Below are 21,542 nucleotides of genomic sequence, written 5' to 3'. Positions count from 1 at the left end.
ATTGAAGGGAAATCAACTTAATTCAGCTGTTCAGTTTGTATGCCAAATGTTTGTAAAAACGTCTCATTGCATAGTCATTCATAGGATGCATGCCAAGCGTTTGTGAAAATACCTCTTGGCTGTAGGTGTGCATTTTACATCAAAATTTCATGTACTTGAATTTGGAAAATAATAAAAAGATGTTGCATATCATTTTGATTTCCAATTAGTTATTTTGCAATCATTTGTATTCATCAATATCATTGGCATTCAAAAATCATAGCAAAACAACAAACATCAGCAAACTAAGGCTGCAAGAGAAGTGTTTGACAAAATTCCTAAGGCAGAAAAACAGGGATAAAACTTCAAAAATTGTCAAGGCACTTGACATCGTCTTTTCAAACTCATCTTTAAATTTCTTGGAATGGCGATAGGGTGTGGTTATGACCAGCTTGACTCCTGCTTCCAACTTGATAGTATGTTCAAACCCTCAATGAGGCGATATGCCAAGAGGAATGTCTATAAAAACTTTATCATGATCACTCAAAATATTCTAGAGATCACCTAGGAAGGTGTCTATTGCCTTTTTATAGATTTTGCCAAGACAAAATAGTGTGCAGCCCAAGCAATGTCATCACAATGAAAAATTGCCTCCATCCAATGTGCAGAAACTTCCTTCGGACCCTTATTTGCTATCCCGCAGAGAACAACCTTCTTTCCATTGACAACAAAAGTGAAGCCCATCTGTTTAAAGCTCTGAGCGTATTCATCAAGTGTCTCCATCCACTGTATGCCCAGAATAACCTCCATATCATCAAAGTCCTCTATGAAGAAATCCTCGGTCACCATGTGATTCGCCATTGTGATACTTAGTTGAGGAACAAGGTGTGTGTAGGGCAGAAGAGTCCCTCCGACAACTTTGACCTAGAATCCTAAAGCGTCTCCTTAGAAAGACCTCCTTGTTTCACCAGAGATAAGTTTATGAAGTTTAGATTGGCTCCGCTATCAAGCATCACCATAATCCTTTGTCCTTGAAGGGTTTCTCATACACGAAACACCGTGCACCTCGAGCTACTGGCTAGGGCGATAGTTCTTCCGTGTCATACCAATGCTGCAATTCTTTCCGTACAGTTCAAACTAACCATTTTAATTTGTGGGGTTGGTTATCTTCAGAGGTATATCTTCCTGTTTGTCCTCATCATTGGACACGACCTCAATGTAGTGGATTTTTGCTTTCCCGAGGCATCTATGCCCAGGTTCTCATGGTCCCTTACAGTTCAAACATAGTTTCTTTCTTTGGAGCTCCTATCTAGTAGCTTCATCCAATGACAGATTTCTCGATGGAGGTTTGTTATATTTGTCCCTCGAAAACACCGGTGGTTTGGAATGTGAGTAACTTCGTAGAAAGATGATACCATACTCCTTGCCTTCTTAATGGCCTTTGATAGGGTGGCAGGATTGAACCCTTTTACCCAACCCTTCAGTGGTTCTATTAGTCTGTCCATGTAGAGCACTATATGTCTTCTTTCAAAAATGTCCGTGACCAAAACAAAGAGTTTTTGAAATTCCACAATGTACTGATCAACCAACCCAATTTGCCTCAGTTGTGTCAAATCTTTGAAATTGAGTTCTAGATCTTTACCATCAAGTCGATCTATCAATCTCTCAGTGAATTTTGCATAGGTATTTATTTGATCATGCCACAATGTAATGGTACTGTGATGCCACCATTCATGCGCAACTCCCTCTAAGTGTAATGCCGCAAATTTAACTCTTTCTGGCATAGGATTAAGTTGGAAGTATCGGCCTTCATTACCCATGCTTGCGCAGATATAGATCCAGATCCGTCAAATGGAGACAAATTTATTTTACTCAACTTCCTTCTGAGATCATCATTAAAATATCCTCGGTTTCCGACTCCCGAATATCTCATCCTTAGATCTACGTAATCTTTGTAAGATATATCTTCCTCCAAATTCACATTCTTCCATTATTCTCTTAGTTGTTCTTGCATGTGTTCGAAGGTTAGTTGCTTCCCTCCGTGTGGTGCCTCTGTATGTGGGGGAAAAGACGACATGGAAGGTTGAGAGTGTGCTGGATGAGAGTTTTCTTTACCTGACACTGAATCCGCGCTATGACCATTTTGTTTACTGGATATTTTATTGTCTACCAACTTAAGAGTTTCTTCCATGAGACGCTGAGTATCATTGATCTGTGCTTGATTCCTCACAAGTTCTCTTAGTAGTGCTACGAGATTGATAGTTGTGGGTTCCGGTTTCATAGCCATTCTATCAACAGAATGGGTTCTCTTTTCTTCCAATTATACACTCTCATTCACTGTCCACAAGCTGGCAAGATCGAAGCTCTGATACTACTAAAATGTTCTCGTGTCCTAAGTCTCCTCTAGAAAACAATCCTCCTCTATCAAATGCTGAAGAACTTCACCTAATGGTGCTATTACAGAAGCCATACGGACTGTTGGTAGCAGTATGGATGTGAGGAGGGCTCTGTACAATTACCCAGGGAGGATAAAAGCCATACAATTTGCAGTGTATGGTGAGTAGGGAAGATGACTTACAATATTATGAACTGGTCATACAGTCTCCAAGGATGGTCGTATAGTATCTAGAAAGGTCGTACTGTGTGCAAGAATGGTCGTACGGTATGCAAAAAGGGTCATACAGATGATGTGGGGAGGTCATACAGGGCTGTATACAAAAAAGGTCATACGGGGAGGGAAAAATGGAGAAAGCAAGGCAATACGGAAGTATGGATCGATAAGTCTATGATACCGAAGATGTGTTTGGAGCGAGGGGTACGACTAGAGGGAACGATCATTCATGCAAAACTTATAGATTCAAATTTATGAAACAACACTAAATAATAACAGAGATGGAACATGAATAATCTTTCAATTAATATATGCCAAAAGATGGTGCTCCGATTTGCTAGATCCGAGCGAAATAATGCAAGCGATGGAATAGGGTGAGGGTTGAATTCCACCGAAATCGGAATGGCCAAGTAGGGAAGATTTTTTACTTCTGAAATGGTGAACAACAGAAGATCCCAACTGGAATTCGCAATACAAAGAAATAATCCAAATTGCATACCTAACGACTACCTACAAGTCGTGCTTAAGTACCCATCAGGGAAAACTTTTCGAGGGTGTACAAAGATAGCCAATAGCTACACAAAACTACGGAAACAAAACAAAAATGGGTCCAAGATTTATTAAATCAATCAACCTATTAACAATAGTTTAATTAATAATTTATCTTATAACAGGAACATTACATTGAGAGAGTCTATGATAAAGGGCTTAGTTGTGATTCTTACAAATCTATCATGTTGAGTGATTCCATGATTATGAGTAATTGTTACAGGACTATCATGTTGAGTGATTCCATGATTGTTAACAATAAGTATATTGTTCTCTTAATGTCATGTTGAGAGATTCCACAACAACATCAAGATAAAAGTTGGTTGTGTTTCTTGCAAGGTTCATGTTGAGTAATTCCATGAATTTTGTAGAATCTATATGATTGGATTTTATCATTGGCATTTTGGTTGCAGCCTTGTGTGATGTTCAACTAAAGATCTCTCTTGCTAAGAGGGAGTGTTGGAGATTGTAGCTACAATGGAGATCTTTATCTAGAAATATGGACGTTATTATCATTATGCTCACCTTCAGCTGAAGAAGATGCTTATGATTAAATTGTAACATTAAATATAAAGTCATGTGTCATTCGACGTGCATTGAGGCATGGAAATACGAAGAATTTTATTTGAAAATAAAGAATTATGTTTTGGAAACTCAAGAGACCTTTGGTTATTATGTGAAGAGTCTCTCCTCTTGTTATATATATCGCCCCAAGCGAAGGACATTGTACACTTGAATTTCATTATCAATGAAATGATCTTTTGTTGTGTGGCTAGGGTTTTCCCAAGATATTTTTGTCTCGTGTATCTTTTCTGGTTATTTGTTATTGTTGTTTTTATTGTTTCTAGGTTAAAATCCTACAATTATCATTAACAAATCACCCAAAAGTGAAACAACTGAAATATACCTTCTATTAAATCATGATGAATAAGCTTGAGCGGTCTCAAACGTTGGGGCTGAATCTCTAGAAACTCTATAAAAAGTTCACTAGTACTTCCAATAATACCAAATTGAACTCCTCTCAAACCACTTCACTAAAACTACTATCACACCAAATGTGCCAGTAAGGATGACTAACAAGCTCATAATATATCAACTTGCAATATATCAAAAACCTTCGTATGTGCATATACAAATCTATGAAAAATAACTCAAAATTTAACTATGAATATGCTCTTCAGAAGTCAAAGGCAATGTTTACCATAACACAAATAGAAGTTGTCACTTCAACCAAGAGGACTCCTTGATGGCTATGGCATAGATAACAAGACAACCTCCTGCAAGATTATAGAATAATGAATCAAAATAGCACCATAGACCACTGAACAATTACAAAGGCCTAAAAAAGATAAATACAGTTGATGCAAGGATAACTTCATGCAGTGAAAATGTACTTGGAAAGTAATTTTGTCCACGATTCAGCATTTAGACACCAAACATAAATGTATGAATCCATGATTTCAACACCAAAAAATCCAACAACAAAGAAAAATAGTATATCTATAGGTTGTGTTGTCCATTAAACCCCACTTAAGAAAGCAAGTAGAAAATGGCAATAATTGTCATCCTGTAGCAATATTTTTAAGATGCAACTATGACAAGCAATGTGCGAGTATAATGGATGCAAAATCAAAGATAAGCCTCATTGGGTAGAAAATTCTCCCAAACTTGTAACAAACACAAATAAAGATATCAATCATTCAAACAATTAAGTTGTATCAAACAAGAAACATCGGTAACAAACCATATCTTACATTTTGTCCCACAATTAACCATTTCTATCATATTTATTTTCATCTTAATTATTTTCTCTCGCATTGAATGAAATACCCTGGATTTTTCAATGCTTGAAATTTGACATTATTCAGAAGTGTTTAATATGTTTGTTTTTTGCAACACTATCTATCACAAAGTTTTGAGTCTGCACCTTCCTGCATAAAACAAAGGAAAGGGTTGTATTGTATACGGGCTTTCCTAAGTCAAGCCCATGTTAGTGTTCTCACCTACACAATAGAAATAAATAATGATAAAAATCATACTCTGCTGCCTCAAGAGGAAATTAAAATAAACGACAAAAGCTGAAATTGTTACCATAGAAAAGGAATTTTTCCTGAACCTCATGTCAGATAATGTTGACTTCCTCTAACAAAGTCCTAAAAAATATTAGTACAACATGATGGTAATAATAATCATCAAAAATAATAAATGATGACTGATATAAGATAGATGCATGACTAATAATACCTCCAAATTTCTTCACTTAATTGATATTGAATTCTTAGAATTCGAGAGCGAAAGATTCTTTTATGGTCTTGCAAATGACGAAGAGAGTTGCTTTTATTTGCAACTACCACCTGTTGATGCAAGTTTTGTATCACTTACATAACATATTAGGATTTGAATATTCAATATGGGATATCAAACATGCAACTCCTCTCTTGAAAAGTTATTCCTCATGAAGACATAAGCAATAGCTCCAATGTTCCTTACACCGTTGGATACTCACTCAATTTTATCGATGCGATTCGCTGGTAATCACGTAGGCGGCCTTACGCTTTTCATTCAAGGATGACTTGGACTTTGGTGGAATGATGGAGATGACGACTCGGTTTGTGAAATGTGCGGAGGCAAATAATGGTGATGGTCGTGATGATGGAGGGTGTGTCTACCGATGATGATGTTGATGGGAAAGCGATGATCGTGGGAGGTGAATGGATGAGTTCTATCACTTGATCTACTCTAATTTTCTCCTCTCTAAACTTCAACTACCCAACTACTCACTGTTCTACTCCTATTCCTATGAATGGAAGGTTAGCAAATGGACAGGGATCGAACCTAATGAGAGCTGACCAACAGCCTCACTTCCACAGGTGCAATGACTCGAAGGAATAATAGACTAGTTTACCACACAAAGCTTCCCAACCAGCCGCTAGGATGCTAGTGGCCTAGTATTGATCCCTATCAAACATTTACCAATGCTACCATACAACTATCCACCTACTTTACTTTCGCTTGAACAACTTAAACAACTTGAAATGAAATCTAACTAAGTGGAAGTAGAAAACATGCAATAACACTCAATGTTCTTGATCAACATGCCAATCGCAACAATGAAAAAGAGAGCATTTTGGTATTATCTTCGCACCAATTTCTCTAACCCTTTACAAATGAGAGCAAATGGCCTTTTATAGGGGCCAAAAATACAACGGATGGTGGAGATCAAAATAAGATCAACGATCCAAATTGGATCCTCAAAACCCTAATTAGGGTTGCCACCCCATTGGCCAATGAGAAGCTGTCACTTCATCAATAGACCAATGAAAAAAGTGCAAAAAGTGGCAACCAATGAGAAGGCACCAAAATGGTGGCCAATCAGAAATAGACACTTGTCCTATTCTAGAAGAAAGGGAAATTGCCACTTGGGCTTACATCAAATGATCTTCTAATATAAATCTTCCCTTTTCTTTCATTTTCTTAGCTAAGGCAATGAACTTAGCTAGCCTTTCATTAACTTCTCCCATAGGAGGACAGGGTGTGTGCTTTGCCCTGAGTTCCGCTGACTTCGCCACACTATTTGCTACTTGTAGTATCGTTTCGTGATCCTTCTCATATTCCTTTGCAAATCCAATAAAAGCGCTGAGAGAGGAAAGGGTTCCCAAATGCTTTTTCCTGATGGCAACCTTTCCCAACTCATCCAATCTCGATCCAAAATCTGTTTCATTGACATCCTCTTCTCTAATATCCTCAAAATCAAGTGCCACTGTAAGCCTTGATGATCTGTTAACTCCTTTTCTTCCCTCGCGTATCCAATTATGCTTTAGATGCGTGTAATAGGCCTCTTTGTTATCTTGAAATGATTTAGTTGCTTGATCCATCATTACAATCATCATGCCCTTGTACTAGGGAATGTTAAATGTTTCTTCAATTGCTTGTTCGCCAATGCTGGTTAACACTCTCTTCCCTTCATCAAAAATGATGGAATTACTGTTTAGATCAAATCTGGATGCACATTCCATAATCGATTCTGGACAATGCAATGTGGGAGGAAAGGCCGTTGCATGTACAATTCCACTCTTGTAAATCCTTTTTTCCAAGGGGGATTGTCCTTCCTTCAGTCTGTCCCTCATCCGTATCATGTCCACTGTACAGATATTGGTGTCAGTTATTCTCTTCATTTTCGAGAAGAAGGAAGTATTGGGCATCATATCCTCTTTGTCTTTCTTAGTGTTTGCTTGCTTGGGATTCTTACTTGAACTATCATCCTCCATGCTCGTTGCCCTATTATGGGATGGTAGAGTGGTGAACCAAAAGGCAAGAAGAACCAAGCGGAGCAATCCTTAGACTAGAACGAAAGATGGATGTCAGCTTAAGCACTCCTTGCAACTCTAGATGATGAAAATTCACCTTAACTGATAAACTTACAGCGACTGTTCGGAACCTAGAATATGACTTTCGAGTAGTTCAAATCCCTTTGCAAATAGAAATTTACACTCCTAAAACTATCCAACACTTGCCTTCTATGCAAAAATCAAACTTTCATATGTATCTCTTCTCCCAACAAAATTGTCAAAATCTGATATAAAATGCAGTCCTAAGTAGGAAAAAAATCAGACCTTCACCATGAATTGCTCAAAAATCAGAATCAGATCTGCCTCAATAAAATGCCAAGAATGGAAAATTTTTCCTTTGTCTCAAATTCGCCCATGCATGAAGTCTGAAATCTGCCCAAAATGCTACCTAGGGCACAAATCGCAGCCCACAAATGGAGGAGAAAACCACCAAAATATGCAAGAATCTGCCCACAAGAAAAAACGCCAAGGTCTGAAAATGGAGAAATACAAGCAAAATTTGCGCAAGCATGCAAAAAACTGCCCTCCACAAAATTCGCCCAAGTCTGGAAAAAATCTACCCCTCCACAAAATTCACCCACATGGAGAGGAAGAAATGATTTGTGAAAATGAAATGGGGAGGAGACTCCCATTATAGCCAATTTTCTTTCTCCATAAAGCTGGCCTACATGGTCTAAGAGAAAACAAAAAACAAAAATTAAATTCAAGTTAAGGCCCACGATTAAATACGTAGCTCAAAAAAAATTAATTTTGCCAAAAGAAAATTGCACTTTTAAATTTACCAATTAGCTCCAATTGCAAAACGAAATTAAATGGCCTTGAGGGTGTTAAATATTTCCATTTAATGAGGGTTTAGTAATTAATACGTCATTAAATTTGGATTTTGGCTAACCAAAAGCCATTTTTTTCAATATTAAATTACTAAATTCATTAAAAACTTAAAAGTTTTTAAGGCAAATTAATCCAATTAAAGTCAATTTTTGCAATTTTCTACCAAAATCGATTTTGCCAAGCTAAAAATTTAAAAAATTAAAATTAAAATTGCATTTAGAACCAAAAATCGATTTTTTGCAATTTTCCTCATTACAACAAAATTAAAAATTTTCACCAAAGAAAAATTTGAGATTTTCCAAAAACTTAAGTCTAATTAAAATTTCTCTTTTGAGAATTATCCAAATTTATAGAGTTAAGACCAAATTTTGAAAAAAGAACGCCTAAGTACAAAATTCACAACTTTATCCTACCAAGTTGAAATTAAATTAGAAAATTATTCGGCCTAACGACAAAATTGATAGCTCTAGAAAATCAAGTTGAAACCAGGTGAAAATAAATCTAACCTTCTCCCCACTGGCCCTAAAGGTGTCCAAGGCTCAAAATTTTCAAAACTCAAAATTGTTGGACAATCCAAAAATTTGCCAAGGCAATTAAAAAAAAGGGGGTCCCCAAAAATTTTGGGGTGATGGTGTGAAAACCTCACAACACCACCATTTCACAAGAAACTTGTGAATGTATAGCCAATTTGAAAACCAGATTTGGGTACTACCATTCTAGCCTCTCTGACAATTTAAAGGTCCAAACTAAGGCCACTCTGATAGACAACACTAGGGCACTAACCTTGACTCCAATTTAATATTTCGAGAAGCAATACATTTATTTAGGGCCAAATTGGGGACACAACAGAGCAAGGGTGGTGATGGCTTCATTTATACCATATTTCATGATTATGAAGGTTGTCAAATATAAAATACGAGTTTCAAACTCTTTATGGGTGGATTACTCCTTTCTAGGCCTTCAATTCCTAGTAGTGCATTAAAACGGGTATTTTGAGTATATCTTGTTAGGCATGTTTGAATTTTGTGCAATCTGGTTACCTTTTGATATACCCTTTATGCTCCTATATAACATATCCAAAATGCAAAAAGGTTTGTTTTGGACAACACTCTCAACAATTGGCTGGTAATTCACCAATTAGCCTAAAGGGAGCAGCAAATTGGGTATTTTGGCAAGACTGTTCTGTAAGAATCTACCTTTTGGATAAAATTCACCCAAGAGCAAGGAACTCAAGCACAAGCACAGAATAGACCAAAGTATGATCAGAATAGCAATATAGTATTCAATTTCATGTCCAAGTACACTAGGAGTGCCTGTTTATAAAGGCCTCTAGAATGCTTCTAAAATGTCTAGGAGTCAACATACTGATAAGTCTTACAATCAAGCACATGCCCACCAGGAGTGGATTATCCTCCATTAAGCACAGGAGTAAGTGCGATGATGAGAGGATAAGCCTACAAAGGTGTAGCATGAAAAATAATGTTGTAGACACCATGTGCTTAATTAAGAGTGCAAATAACTGTTTGTCTACATGACAACTCAGTTAATTATGCAAACTCCAGTGTTGTCTAATAAATAATAAAATAATGCATTGACCTAAGTAAACTTAAGTAAAGTGTAAATAGTGAATACTTATTTTCATGGGTACCTAACATGGCCTCGTAGCCGGGACCCATTATGCATTTGTGAGCTTAAGTGCATTCCCCTAAGTTGCACTTAAAATGTGTCCAGATTGGCCTGTACGGAGCGTTTGAAGTTGCAAAATATAGGATTGGATAGGTACAATCACTAAAAAATGCTATTTCTGACAAATCCGTGCACCAAAACCAAAACAGAACTGCACCACTGAAAATTTAGGAAATTCTACCCGAAATCAAAAAAATTGCACCTGATTTGGAGTTCGGATGATTGAATTATGGCCTCTCAAAGTCAGACTGTCAAATCAAAACTAAATCTAGAGAGGGGTCTGGAGAGGAAAACACGAGGTTAAATTTGATGGTCGAACAGCCGTCACAGTAGTTCAATTTTGCCTAGAAATGACGATCAGACGACCGTCAAATTTAAGATAGTGAATTGCTGACGTCAACGAAATCTCGGCCCCTTGGATGACATCACTGCTAACATCTACAGTGTATAAATTGTACAAACATGGATGTACAAAAAAATTCGATTTGTCAAGTGACATGGCAATGTGCGTTGAGCAGGATGCTATCGTGGCACTATATGGCTACCACGTGTTTGTTTCGATGGGTGCAATAAGTGAATGCCATGTGGCAGGCATTTGTTTGTCCACGTGGCGGTTCTGGTAGGCACAGGTGGTGTTGACGAGGCTCTCTTGTTGCCTACTGACTAGAGGGGGTCTTCATCCACGTGGAGGTCACTTCGCCTTGCTGGACACCACCGGAGGTCATCTAGCGGATTGAAGTTCATGTGTTGCACTGGGATTTTGGAGCTGCCACCGGTGGGAATCAATCCTCCGCCGAGTGTGTGGGACGAGAGGGTGCCAAATTTCTCTTTCACGGTAATAGGAAGCCGAAGTGTGGTCGGCGATATAGATGTGTTTCCCGCCAAAAATTGCAGTGTTACTGGTCGGAATGTGTGATTGAAATGCCACCGATTAATGAGAATATTCTGCAAGGGTCGGGGTTTCACCACCCAGATCCTACAAAAAAATTCTTTGCAAGCCCTACTGGCCAAAAAAAATTTCCAAAAAATAATGCTCCGAAAATAGCAAAGAAAATTATAGATCTGGAAATCAATTAAACAAATCTAATAAATGACCATATCAAATTTGCAAATTGGGCCTTCGGAATGTTGGTTTGCAAAAAAAAGTTTGCCTCAAAATTGACTATTGCCCAATATAGGCGAATTTATAGTCGATTTTCACCAAATCGATGCTCCGGACGCAATGGCGAGGTCCACTTTGGCTCTAGACGCTCCCAATGACTGCAGATGCTCCAGATCTGAATCGGGTCCTTCGAGAGGTGAAGCAACAATGTCTCCAATGGCTATGTGAAGAGAATCTCCCTCAGCTCTGATACCATGTAAGAATCTACCTTACGAAAAAATGCACCCAAGATCAAGGAACTCAAGCACAAACATAGAATAGACCAAAGTATGATTAGAATAACAATATAGTATTCAATTCCTTGTCCAAGTACACTAGGAGTGCCTATTTATAAAGGCCTCTAGAATGCTTCTAGAATGTCTAGGAGTCAGCAAGAGTGGATTATCCTTCATTAAGCACAGGAGTAAGTGCGATGATGAGAGGATAAGCCTACAAAGGTGTAGCACGAAAAATAATGTTGTAGAAACCATGTGCTTAATTAAGAGTGCAAATAATTGTATTGTCTACATGACAACTCAGTTAATTATACAAACTCTAGTGTTGTCTAATAAATAATAAAATAATGCATTGACCTAAGTAAACTTAAGTAAAGTGTAAATAGTGAATACTTACAGATCTTATCCGAATTGGTTGGACCAGCAAAGGCCTCCTCATGAACAAACACATTGATCTTCATTGAGCAGATTTCAGTAGGTCGCAAGATCGCCCAGAACCTTGGAGTTGATCCCAGATTAGCTTTTCAAGAGAGGAGCTCGAAAGGATTCCTGTCGTTAAGCATCGTGCAAAATGACAGCTCAACAGAAATTGGCGCTAGGAGGGCCTCATACCATTCAAAACAAAAAAAAATCACGTTTTCAAATTCTGAAGTTTTCAAAAGTTTAGAAAAATTTCCGTCCAAAACTGTCAGAAGGTGCACAAGTGCGCAAGGTGCATTGTTTTTGAGAAAGTGTGCTTCTGCAGAGGTGTGCTTTTTCTAGAATTGACACAAGCTGGAAGATCCTAATCCATTATCATCATCCACTCTACATTCTACTTCACACATTCTGATCATTATGCACCATGTCTTTCTTCAATGCCCAAAGTTCACCTTTGAATCTAATTGGTCCATTACATGACTTGCCCAAAAATCCTAAAAAGTTTTGCCCAGGGTTCATCTATGGAGAATCACGAACAGCAAAAGATCATATTAAAATTTTCAAGGAGATCTGCAATCGAAACCAAATTCAGCATATGGACGTGGTATGTCGCCTTTTTCCTTACAGTTTGGGGGAAATGGCATTCAATTGGTACCTCGATCTGCCACTAGCATCAATAAGGGTTTGGAACTCTTTTGAGAGAAAATTTCTGGAACAATTCAAGATCTATATTGATCCAGCTATCCTACATCATCAGTTCATCTCAATCAAGAGGGACCCCCACAAGACTATTTCATAGTTTAATCATCACTTCTATAGTATGTATCAAAGAATGGAGTTTCCTTACATTATACCACAAGAGGTTGTCATCCAGATCTATTTGGGAACAATGGATTCATTAACTTCTATTTTTCTAAGAAAGCTCCCACCCAGAGACATTGATACCATTGAAAAGGTTTTCAAAGAGGTTGTTACATTCACGAAGTAGGTTACTGCTGCTCCAATGCCAATAATTATATATTTAGGATATGAACCCCAAAAGACTGTATTCTTGATCAAAAGACTTCTCCACCCGCTAAACTCGAGAATAATATGGCTAGAGAGGTTAAGGCCATGAAGGAGACGATGTCTCTTTTATCCAATGAACTCAACAAAATAAAGTTGAATTCCTCAAGAGACCAAAGCAATCATCCAAGACAACTTGCTGCCCAAAACAATTATTCTCAAAATCAGAGCAAAAATTTTGGCTTTTACAATAACATCAACAATGAGAATAATGGTATTACGAGTCCAAGTGAAAATGGATATGGGCACAATGATGTTTTGGATCAGCCTCCCCAAATCATGGAGGAACAACCTTTGCAGTTTAGTAAAATGGTGTTTGAATCATGTGATAAATCTGCAGGAGGAAAAAATGATGAAGATGATTAGGAGTTTGTGTTCCCATTCAGTGAAGATGAAGAGCATGGACACTCAGGGATACATGTTTATTGCAGCAACAATATGAACACACAAAGTTTTAAAAGAAGAGAAGAATCTCTAATGGACGATGTCTCTATGTCTCTCAATGGGTACAACCCACTCCTCTAGACATGTTGGTTTGTAATACTCCAACGCATTTTGAGGCTCCAACCAACATTACCCCAACAATTCAAAAGGAATTACATGTAAAGGATGAGGTTTTGAAAGGTTTTATGGATAATATAACAAGAAATTTGAAGTATCTTGGAGAAGGTCAGAACCCAAACATCCTTTTGCTTCCTAACTATCGTCGCCTCCATCAAAAGATTCATCCAGAGTTGGAATGTGCTAGTTGCTGAGATGCAATATTTAATGTGTTAGCCCAGAAAGATCAGCCTGTTGAAATTGTTGGAAGTAATGAAATTGCTTCAAGTTTTGATGTTGCAATAAGTGGATATCCCAAGAAATTTTGAGGACACAGAAAATTTTGAAGTTCCAAAACTCCATAGAGTTACAAAAATTCTCAAAGCTGCAAAAAATGATGGAAATACAGAAGATCCCAAGGTTGGTGATATTTTTGAATCAGGAAGTCATCAAGAAGAAGATACCAATCCTTCCTATTGTGATATTAATCCCCGATTGAATAATAATAAGATACCTCCCTCAAAACAAGATGTCATTGGAAGAGATGGATAGAATACTTAATTTGGTCTCAAGCTTGACTAAGGAAATGCCATTTTGTAGGTATTCTACACATATATCAAATCATGTAATAATCGATTCATGTAGAATCCATCCATTTGGGTTCCATTCAATAGTAAGTTGTCCTGATTTCTTGTTAGCTTGGGAGATTGCAATGGAGGGTAAGTATGATTTTGAAGATGCTTTTTTGGGATATGAGGGAGAAAACACCTTGATTAATGATATTAATGAACCCAGTAATTCAAAAGGAAGGCTTCTGATTGAGTTTTCTAGTCCCAAGAAGCCTAAAGGTGACAAAATCATGGTTTAAGGCTAATGATGGTGGTAGTAAGGACCATAAAAACAATGTTTCATCTTTTGGGTCTTGTTCTACTAGCTATATTACATCATCGACGCTAGTGTTTCCATGTGCACGCACTGTGTAACATGAGATAAGACCACCAGAAGGAGAAATTACAATGTGTGAGTGTACCCCTATGGTGAGGGACTCGCTAGATCAGGTGATATCTTCCCATTATCCCTCTCAGTTTTATGATTTTCAATTTGAATATGATGCTGAATGTAAGAGAACTTGTTTGTGGATTAATCATGGTCATGGAAAGTTACCGTAACTTCTGATTTTGTGCAATTTGTGCCCGAAATTTGAACCAAAATTGTCTATCAGATGTTTATCTTGATCTTGAGGTGATATAGAATCATAATATCCAGCTCATTCCGAGACTAAGGTAGTCTATCATGATTCTTTTCATAGTCATGAATTCTGGCATAGTATAGGACAACAAGTTCTCATAGTCTTATTATGACAATGGATCAAGGACTCGACCAAAGAACAAGTAGTACCATGACATCTGGCTCATCCCGCGACAATAATAGAAGTCAATCATGATACTTTTGTTATCATACTATTCAACATATCCGGGGACAACAATTTAATGAAGTCTATATAAAAGGTCAATCTATTGTTAACGTCGCCACCTTACAATAGAGACCTAACATCTCATAAAATGAAAGATTGTCACCTTTCATAAACAACCACATGTGCGCAACATAGTTTCAAATATAGTTTTTTCATACCAAGTTTTCCTCTAAAGTATTCTACTTTCAATTTTGCAAGAGGTTTGGTGAATATGTCGGCAAACTGCTCTTTAGTGCTGATGTATTCCAACTTGATGACACCTCTACCTACCATATCTCTGATGTAGTAGACAGGTATCTCTATATGCTTTAATCTATTATGGAAGACTGAATTCACTGAGAGTTTGATACAACTTTGATTATCACAATGTAAAATTGTAGGTTTTTAAGGTTTCCCAAATAGCCCAACCAGTAACTTCCTTAACCATACTTTTTCTAGAGCTCCCATGAATGCAGCTATGTACTCTGCTTTAGTGGAACTTAGAGCAACAGAATATTATTTCTTACTAAACCAGAATATCATTGCAAATACAAGACTAAAACAATATCTTGTAATGCTCTTGTGATCTATAGAACATCCAGCCCAATCAAAATCTAAATATCCATAAACTGTAACTCAACTTTTTCATATTTCACGACCAAGTCCAATAGTGCCTCACAAGTACCTCAAAATGAGCTTTTCTGCCATGAGGTGAATCCTCTTAGGTTCGCACATAAACTGACTTAGTGCATTTGTAGCATAAAAAATATCATGACAAGTGTTCACCGAGTACATTAAGGATCCAATTATCTGTCGATAATATGTAGGATCAATGGCCTCAAACACATGTGCCTCAGTTTTGAGTTTATGAAGATTTGTCTCCATAGGTGTGGATAATGGTCTACAGTCCATCATGCCAAATCTGTTCAATATGTTAGCGATATAGTTCCCTTGGTTTAGGAAAATGTATTCTTCCTTTTGCCTTCTAATCCTAAGTAGTGTAGAAGACCTAATTTTTTTATTTTAAATTCAGATATTGAGGCTTTGCTTACATTTAACAATAAGATGGTCTTCGCCTATTATCAGAAGATCATCAACATAGATAACTAGTATTAATATATCTCCTGCTGAGTTCTTGAAGTATATGTTAGGAACTAGCTTAAAACCATAGAGAGCTTTCTTCAGTTTGTACACATGTGACTTATTGTCATGGATAACAAACCCTTTTGGTTATTCTAGGTATACTTCTTCATTAATGACTCCGTTCTGGGATGTCATCTTACATACATCTGATGTACCTTCCAACTTTTGGATGTGGCTATTGCAATTATGGTTGTGGCATATTTGTAACAAGAAACAGGAAAAAATGTGTGAAAATCCTCTAGCCACTAATCTAGCTTTTTGTTTTTCAATACTGTCATCAGAGGCTTGTTTGATTTTTAATAACCATCTTGAGGAGATAATTGATTTGTCTTTGGGTCTTGGCACAATATCTCAAACATTATTTTTTAATATAGATTGATATTCCTCAATCATGGCATCTTTCCAGGCTTGACATTTTAGAGCTTCTTCAACATTAGAAGGTTCTGAATTAGTGGACTCATTTGGACTCATTTAAGTGAGTAACATAACATGAATGGTTTCTTGCCTTCTTGGTTTCTCTAAGCATTTCATTAGGGATCACATTGTTTTCTTCAAACATTTTTCTTTCCCATAAGGGCCTTTTCTTAATGAGTGGGTTTGGGTTATCCTTAGGATTAGGTGTACTGGGTCCATTATCTTTTGTATCACTCTCCCTCTCAATCACAGAACTTAGGTTCTTCTATATCTTTAGAAGTCTTGTATGCAATATCTTCATCAAACTTGACATCTCTACTGATTTCAATTGTCCTTGATCCTGGCATATATACTCTGTAGGCTTTGAAGAATCACCATAGCCAACGAATATGCCTTTCTTTCCTGAGGACTCTAGTTTAGTTCTTTTCTCCTTAGGAATATGGATATATACAGGACAACCGAAAATTCGTAAATAACTTAAATCATGTTTGTTTCCTAAGAATACCTCTTCGGGTGTTATATTTTCTAGAATTGCATGAGGGGCATCTATTTTGAATGTATGTAGCAGTATTAGATGCTTCGGCCCAAAATATTGTACACATATTTTGATCATGCATCATTGCCTTAGTTGCTTCAATGATAGTTCTATTTTTTCTTCCTACTACTCCATTCTGTTGAGGATTATATGGTACAATATACTCCCTCTTAGTCCCACAGATATAGAAAATTCTTTAAAGTTCTCGATTATATATATTCTCCTCCATTATCAAATCTTAGAATTTTGATCTTCTTCCTAGTTTGATTTTCAACTAAGGCTTTGAATTCTTTACATTTGGATAGAACCTCATTTGACTCTTTTAGTTTGAGGAAATATATCCAAGTTTTCCTAGAATAATCATCCACAAAGATGATATAATATGAGTATCCTATTAATCAAGGTACTGACATGGGTCCACATAGATCAGTATGAATGAGTTCAAGAATTCTCTTAGATTTATGTTCACTAGGATGAAAGGGAGTTTTAGGGTTCTTTTCTAATGCACACCCTTTACATATTCCTTCATGTTCAGGTTTAAGGTTTGGTAAGCCTTTTACAATTTTCTCTATAGAAGGTAAAGCTCGCAAATTTAGATGCCCTAATCTTCTATGCCAAATCTCATTTGTCTTCCCAATTTCATGGTCTAGGGCTAGATTTGTGGAATTACAAAGTTTATATAGGCTACCTTCTCTAAATCCAACAAAAATTGCCATTTTAATGTTTGAATTTTTAGGCCAGCATAGGACTCTATTTTCTTGAAAGGCAATCCGATACCCTTGATCTACTAGACCAGATATAGAGATAAGATTTCTCTAGATTCTGGGAACAATAGGGCATCTTTTAAGTGTAAGTTAACTCCAGTACTTAGTTGCACTGAACAGGTCCCAATTCCTTTCACAAGGTAAGTAGAGTTGTCGTGTATTGTCACTAGCAAATCCATATGCAAGAGCATGTAAAAACGGCGCCTAGGGAAAGAGATTAACTTGCTAAAATAGTGAAAAACAAGTTAGAAATCAAAATACCTACCCTATAATGCTTCTTGATGGTATTCCATGGAAAAAATGCTTTAAAATGCAACATTTTTGGTGAAGATCATGCCCTAAGCGAGCTTTTTTATTTAAACGCATATGTTGGGAGTATATGTAAAACCTCCAAAAATCGCCACTTTTATCAATAGGGAAATTACAGATTTCAAACACGCTTTAGAAGAGTATTAACATGTCACAAAATGCATGCATTCTTATCAAATATCACAGCCTAGTTTGAAATAGGGCGTTTAAGCCAAAACGTGGTTTTTAGAAGTCATAAAATGTTTGGAAATGTATGCATTTCCTTGGAAAATCACCACTCCTCTATTTATAAGGGAAACCACATTTTAAAAGGGCAAAAACATGTATTTTAAATTTTGAACACATGAAAACCACCAAAAATCGTAATGAAGGAAAACGCATTATTGGGAAGCAAAGACGTGTATTTAAAATATGTAAAACCATCTAAAATTGCCACTAAGTTTATTGGCTTTAAGGCTTAGTGGAGAATGCATTTTTGAAAGTCATTAACATATATTTACAAAGCACATGAGATAGGGTAGAAAATCACCACCCTTGAGTCTTTAACCTATGAGCAAGTTCATAACGCACTTTTAAGATGCATTGACACATTTTAAAACACATGATTTTTGAGCAAAAAATTGCCACTTTTCTCTTAGTGGTAATGTAAATCAAAAAACTCATTTACATGTGTTTTAAACATATACAGTTGGGCTAAAAATCGCCACTTTGACTTGGGCTTGATGAAGATAAGATTTTAAAGCATCATACACATGCAGTTGGGTCAAAGCTCGCCACCTATGTCTTTGAAAAGCATTTGCATATTGTAAAAACATGCAAGTTGATTTCAAAGTCCACTAAGTGATTATTTTAAAAGATGTATATGCAATGAGTCTTAAAAGCTCTATTTGAATGCATTAATATAATTAAAATAAACTATATATAAAACATATGTAAATGAGTTAGATTTTCTCACTTAAATTAATTGAATAAGCTTAAAAAATGTAAATACATATTAAAAACCCACTTAACACATTAAAACATGTTATTGCATATAAAAAGTCCATTTAATTTAATGTTGGAACTTATATTTTACTGTGAGTGGATTTTTATCAGGTATTTTGCATGTGGATGTATGCAATATGTAATAAAAATCTCACTTTTATGCACTTAAGTTATCTCGTGTATTTATATTTAATATTTAACTATAGTTTTTAATAAAGTAACATGAAAAATAGTCTTGAAATAGGCTATTTTCATTAAACATTAAGAACTATGATTCAATCAACTCAGAATGAGTTGAAATTTTAAAATGGCAATCAAATTCAACTTTAGATATTAAATATAATTTTATATCGTGCAATTGCCAAAAAAAAGCCCACTTCTATGAGGTTTTTAATAAAATTATGCAATTGACCTGAAAACCCCCACCTTTTCCCCCATAACATGAGCTAGACTACTCAAAATCAAACCTAAGTTAGCTCAAATCGAACGGAATTCCAAGGGCCATTTACCTAAGGCAAAAACAGATCCAAAAACTATTTATAACATGACGAGAAACAAAGAAAGGATGTGAAAATTCACCAAAAATCTCGATGGAAAACCAGCAAACAATTGGGGATAATCTCGACGGAAAACCTTCAAAATAACACATAGACAAGCCTATACATAGAGCAATTTGGAGATAATGTATTGTTTTCATAATGCCTCATCAATGGGTTAAAACAAAGAGAATGGACCTACAAATCCATGAGAAAATTGTCTAGGGTTGCCTCAATTTTGTGATGTCAAAATTGAGGACAACATAAATACAAAATTGTCTTCAAGACCTTATTCCATAAAGAAAAAATTAAAGAAAAGCCAGTTTAGGGTTAAAATTCAGTACATTTAATTAGTTTGATGGGTCGGTCACTTTAGGCTTTCATCAAGTTTGTCAATCTAGTCCCTATATACAAAAGTAATAAAGAATAAACCATAATTGATAGCAAGCCATTGTATGTTTAATAATCCCTTCATAATTCAGGCAATAAAGGTGAAGCACCATGCAAGAAAGCAACACAATCTTGAAAGTTCAATAACATCTTGAGGGGCTGTTCATTCGAAAATGAGACAAACAGAAGTTTGGATTAATGAAATCAAGGGAAGACATTGAATTTGTGAGGGCAAAAAATCAGAAATAAAGAAATCCAAAATAGTCCAAGAGGTGCTAATTGTGTTTGAGGAACCAAAATATAACTGAAATCACCACCAATAAGGTTGTGAGTTTGAAGGAAGAGAGTTATAAAGAATTAAAGGTTTTAGGACTGTTGACTCCATCAGTTTCGAATCAAAGGTGTGAGAACTTTATCTTGGAGGGTTGGCAATCTTGTAAAAGCAAGATCATAAGTGAGCAAATCAAGCAAAAGGCTCAGCTCGGTCTGAAATTTCATTGGCCAGATCTCAGGAACTTAGAAATTAATCAGAAAGCAGGGAACATTGAGTGTCAGACCAAAAGTCTGAAAACTCTATCTAAGAGGGTGGTGGTTCTGGGAGACTCCAAAGAAATTCAAAGTCAACCCTTACCCAAGTCAACCTAGGGCAAGCAAACATATTGATTAACTTGTCTAAACCAGAAAATTTTAACAGGGAAGTGCCCAGGTAAGAAAATTAAAGTTGTCTTCAGAATTCACTAGAACAGCCAAATTTAAGACTAGACTTCAGAATGCCACTTCATTGATCCTTATCTTCAGATTTCCAAATCTCTTTCTTAAATTATGATTAACAAGTTAATGACCTGATTTTCTGAGTTTGAAAGACAAATATGATTATGTCTCCAGACTTAAACATCATTTGCAATATTAAATTCTCTGATTTTATTAGTCATAAGTTCTCAAATTGTCAACCAACCTGAAATTTTCTTTCTCAAATAAATGTCCTTATAGACACAAACTTCAAGATTTATACAGGATAATGGCAGAGGTAAAAGGAGTGGCAGCTAGGAAGGTGCAAATGAAAAAGATTGAGGGTTAATATCCTAAGTCTCAAATATCTTTCGACTGGAAGAGGGTTGGTGATACAAACTTGAGCACCTAAACATAAAAAAGATGAAGTGAAGGATGCCTAGAACTCAAGATCAGTTTCCTTCAGCAATGGCTCTCAACATCTTCAAAAGTGGGATATATCATGCAGCAGGTTTCCCACCAGCTACGAATGCAATGAACTCATGGTGGTGTGCAAGACACTACAATCCACAATAAAGGACAGTTAGGTTGGTGATACAAACTTGAGCACCTAAACATAAAAAAGATGAAGTGAAGGATACCTAGAACTCAAGATCAGTTTCCTTCAGCAATGGCTCTCAACATCGCCAAAAGTGGGATATATCATGCAGCAGGTTTCCCACCAGCTACGAATGCAATGAACTCATGGTGGAGGGTGCACGAGACTACAATCCACAATTGTTGGTGTAAATACATATTTACTATTTACACTTTACTTAAGTCTACTTAGGTTAATGCATTATTTTATTGTTTATTTTGTGAGACACTTAGGAGTTTGC

General features: G+C 36.4%; 1 long non-coding RNA gene across 1 annotated transcript in view; it reads right to left on the bottom strand.

Moving 5' to 3' along the window:
* The window catches only part of LOC149533944 (uncharacterized), a 119,717-nt gene that overhangs the window by 33,257 nt on the left and 64,918 nt on the right, over nucleotides 1–21,542 (bottom strand). Inside the window, exon 5 of the long non-coding RNA XR_016357128.1 lies at nucleotides 4,341–4,416. This is a non-coding gene — a long non-coding RNA (uncharacterized LOC149533944). The remainder of the gene's footprint in view (nucleotides 1–4,340; nucleotides 4,417–21,542) is intronic.

Source organism: Cupressus sempervirens, chromosome 10 (assembly GCF_028749045.1).
Source record: "Cupressus sempervirens isolate cs-2001-9-10 chromosome 10, ASM2874904v1, whole genome shotgun sequence".
In the NCBI taxonomy this organism is placed as follows: domain Eukaryota; kingdom Viridiplantae; phylum Streptophyta; class Pinopsida; order Cupressales; family Cupressaceae; genus Cupressus; species Cupressus sempervirens.
The sequence above is the reverse complement of the archived record's forward strand: the minus strand, read 5'-3'. Positions and strand labels throughout refer to the sequence as shown.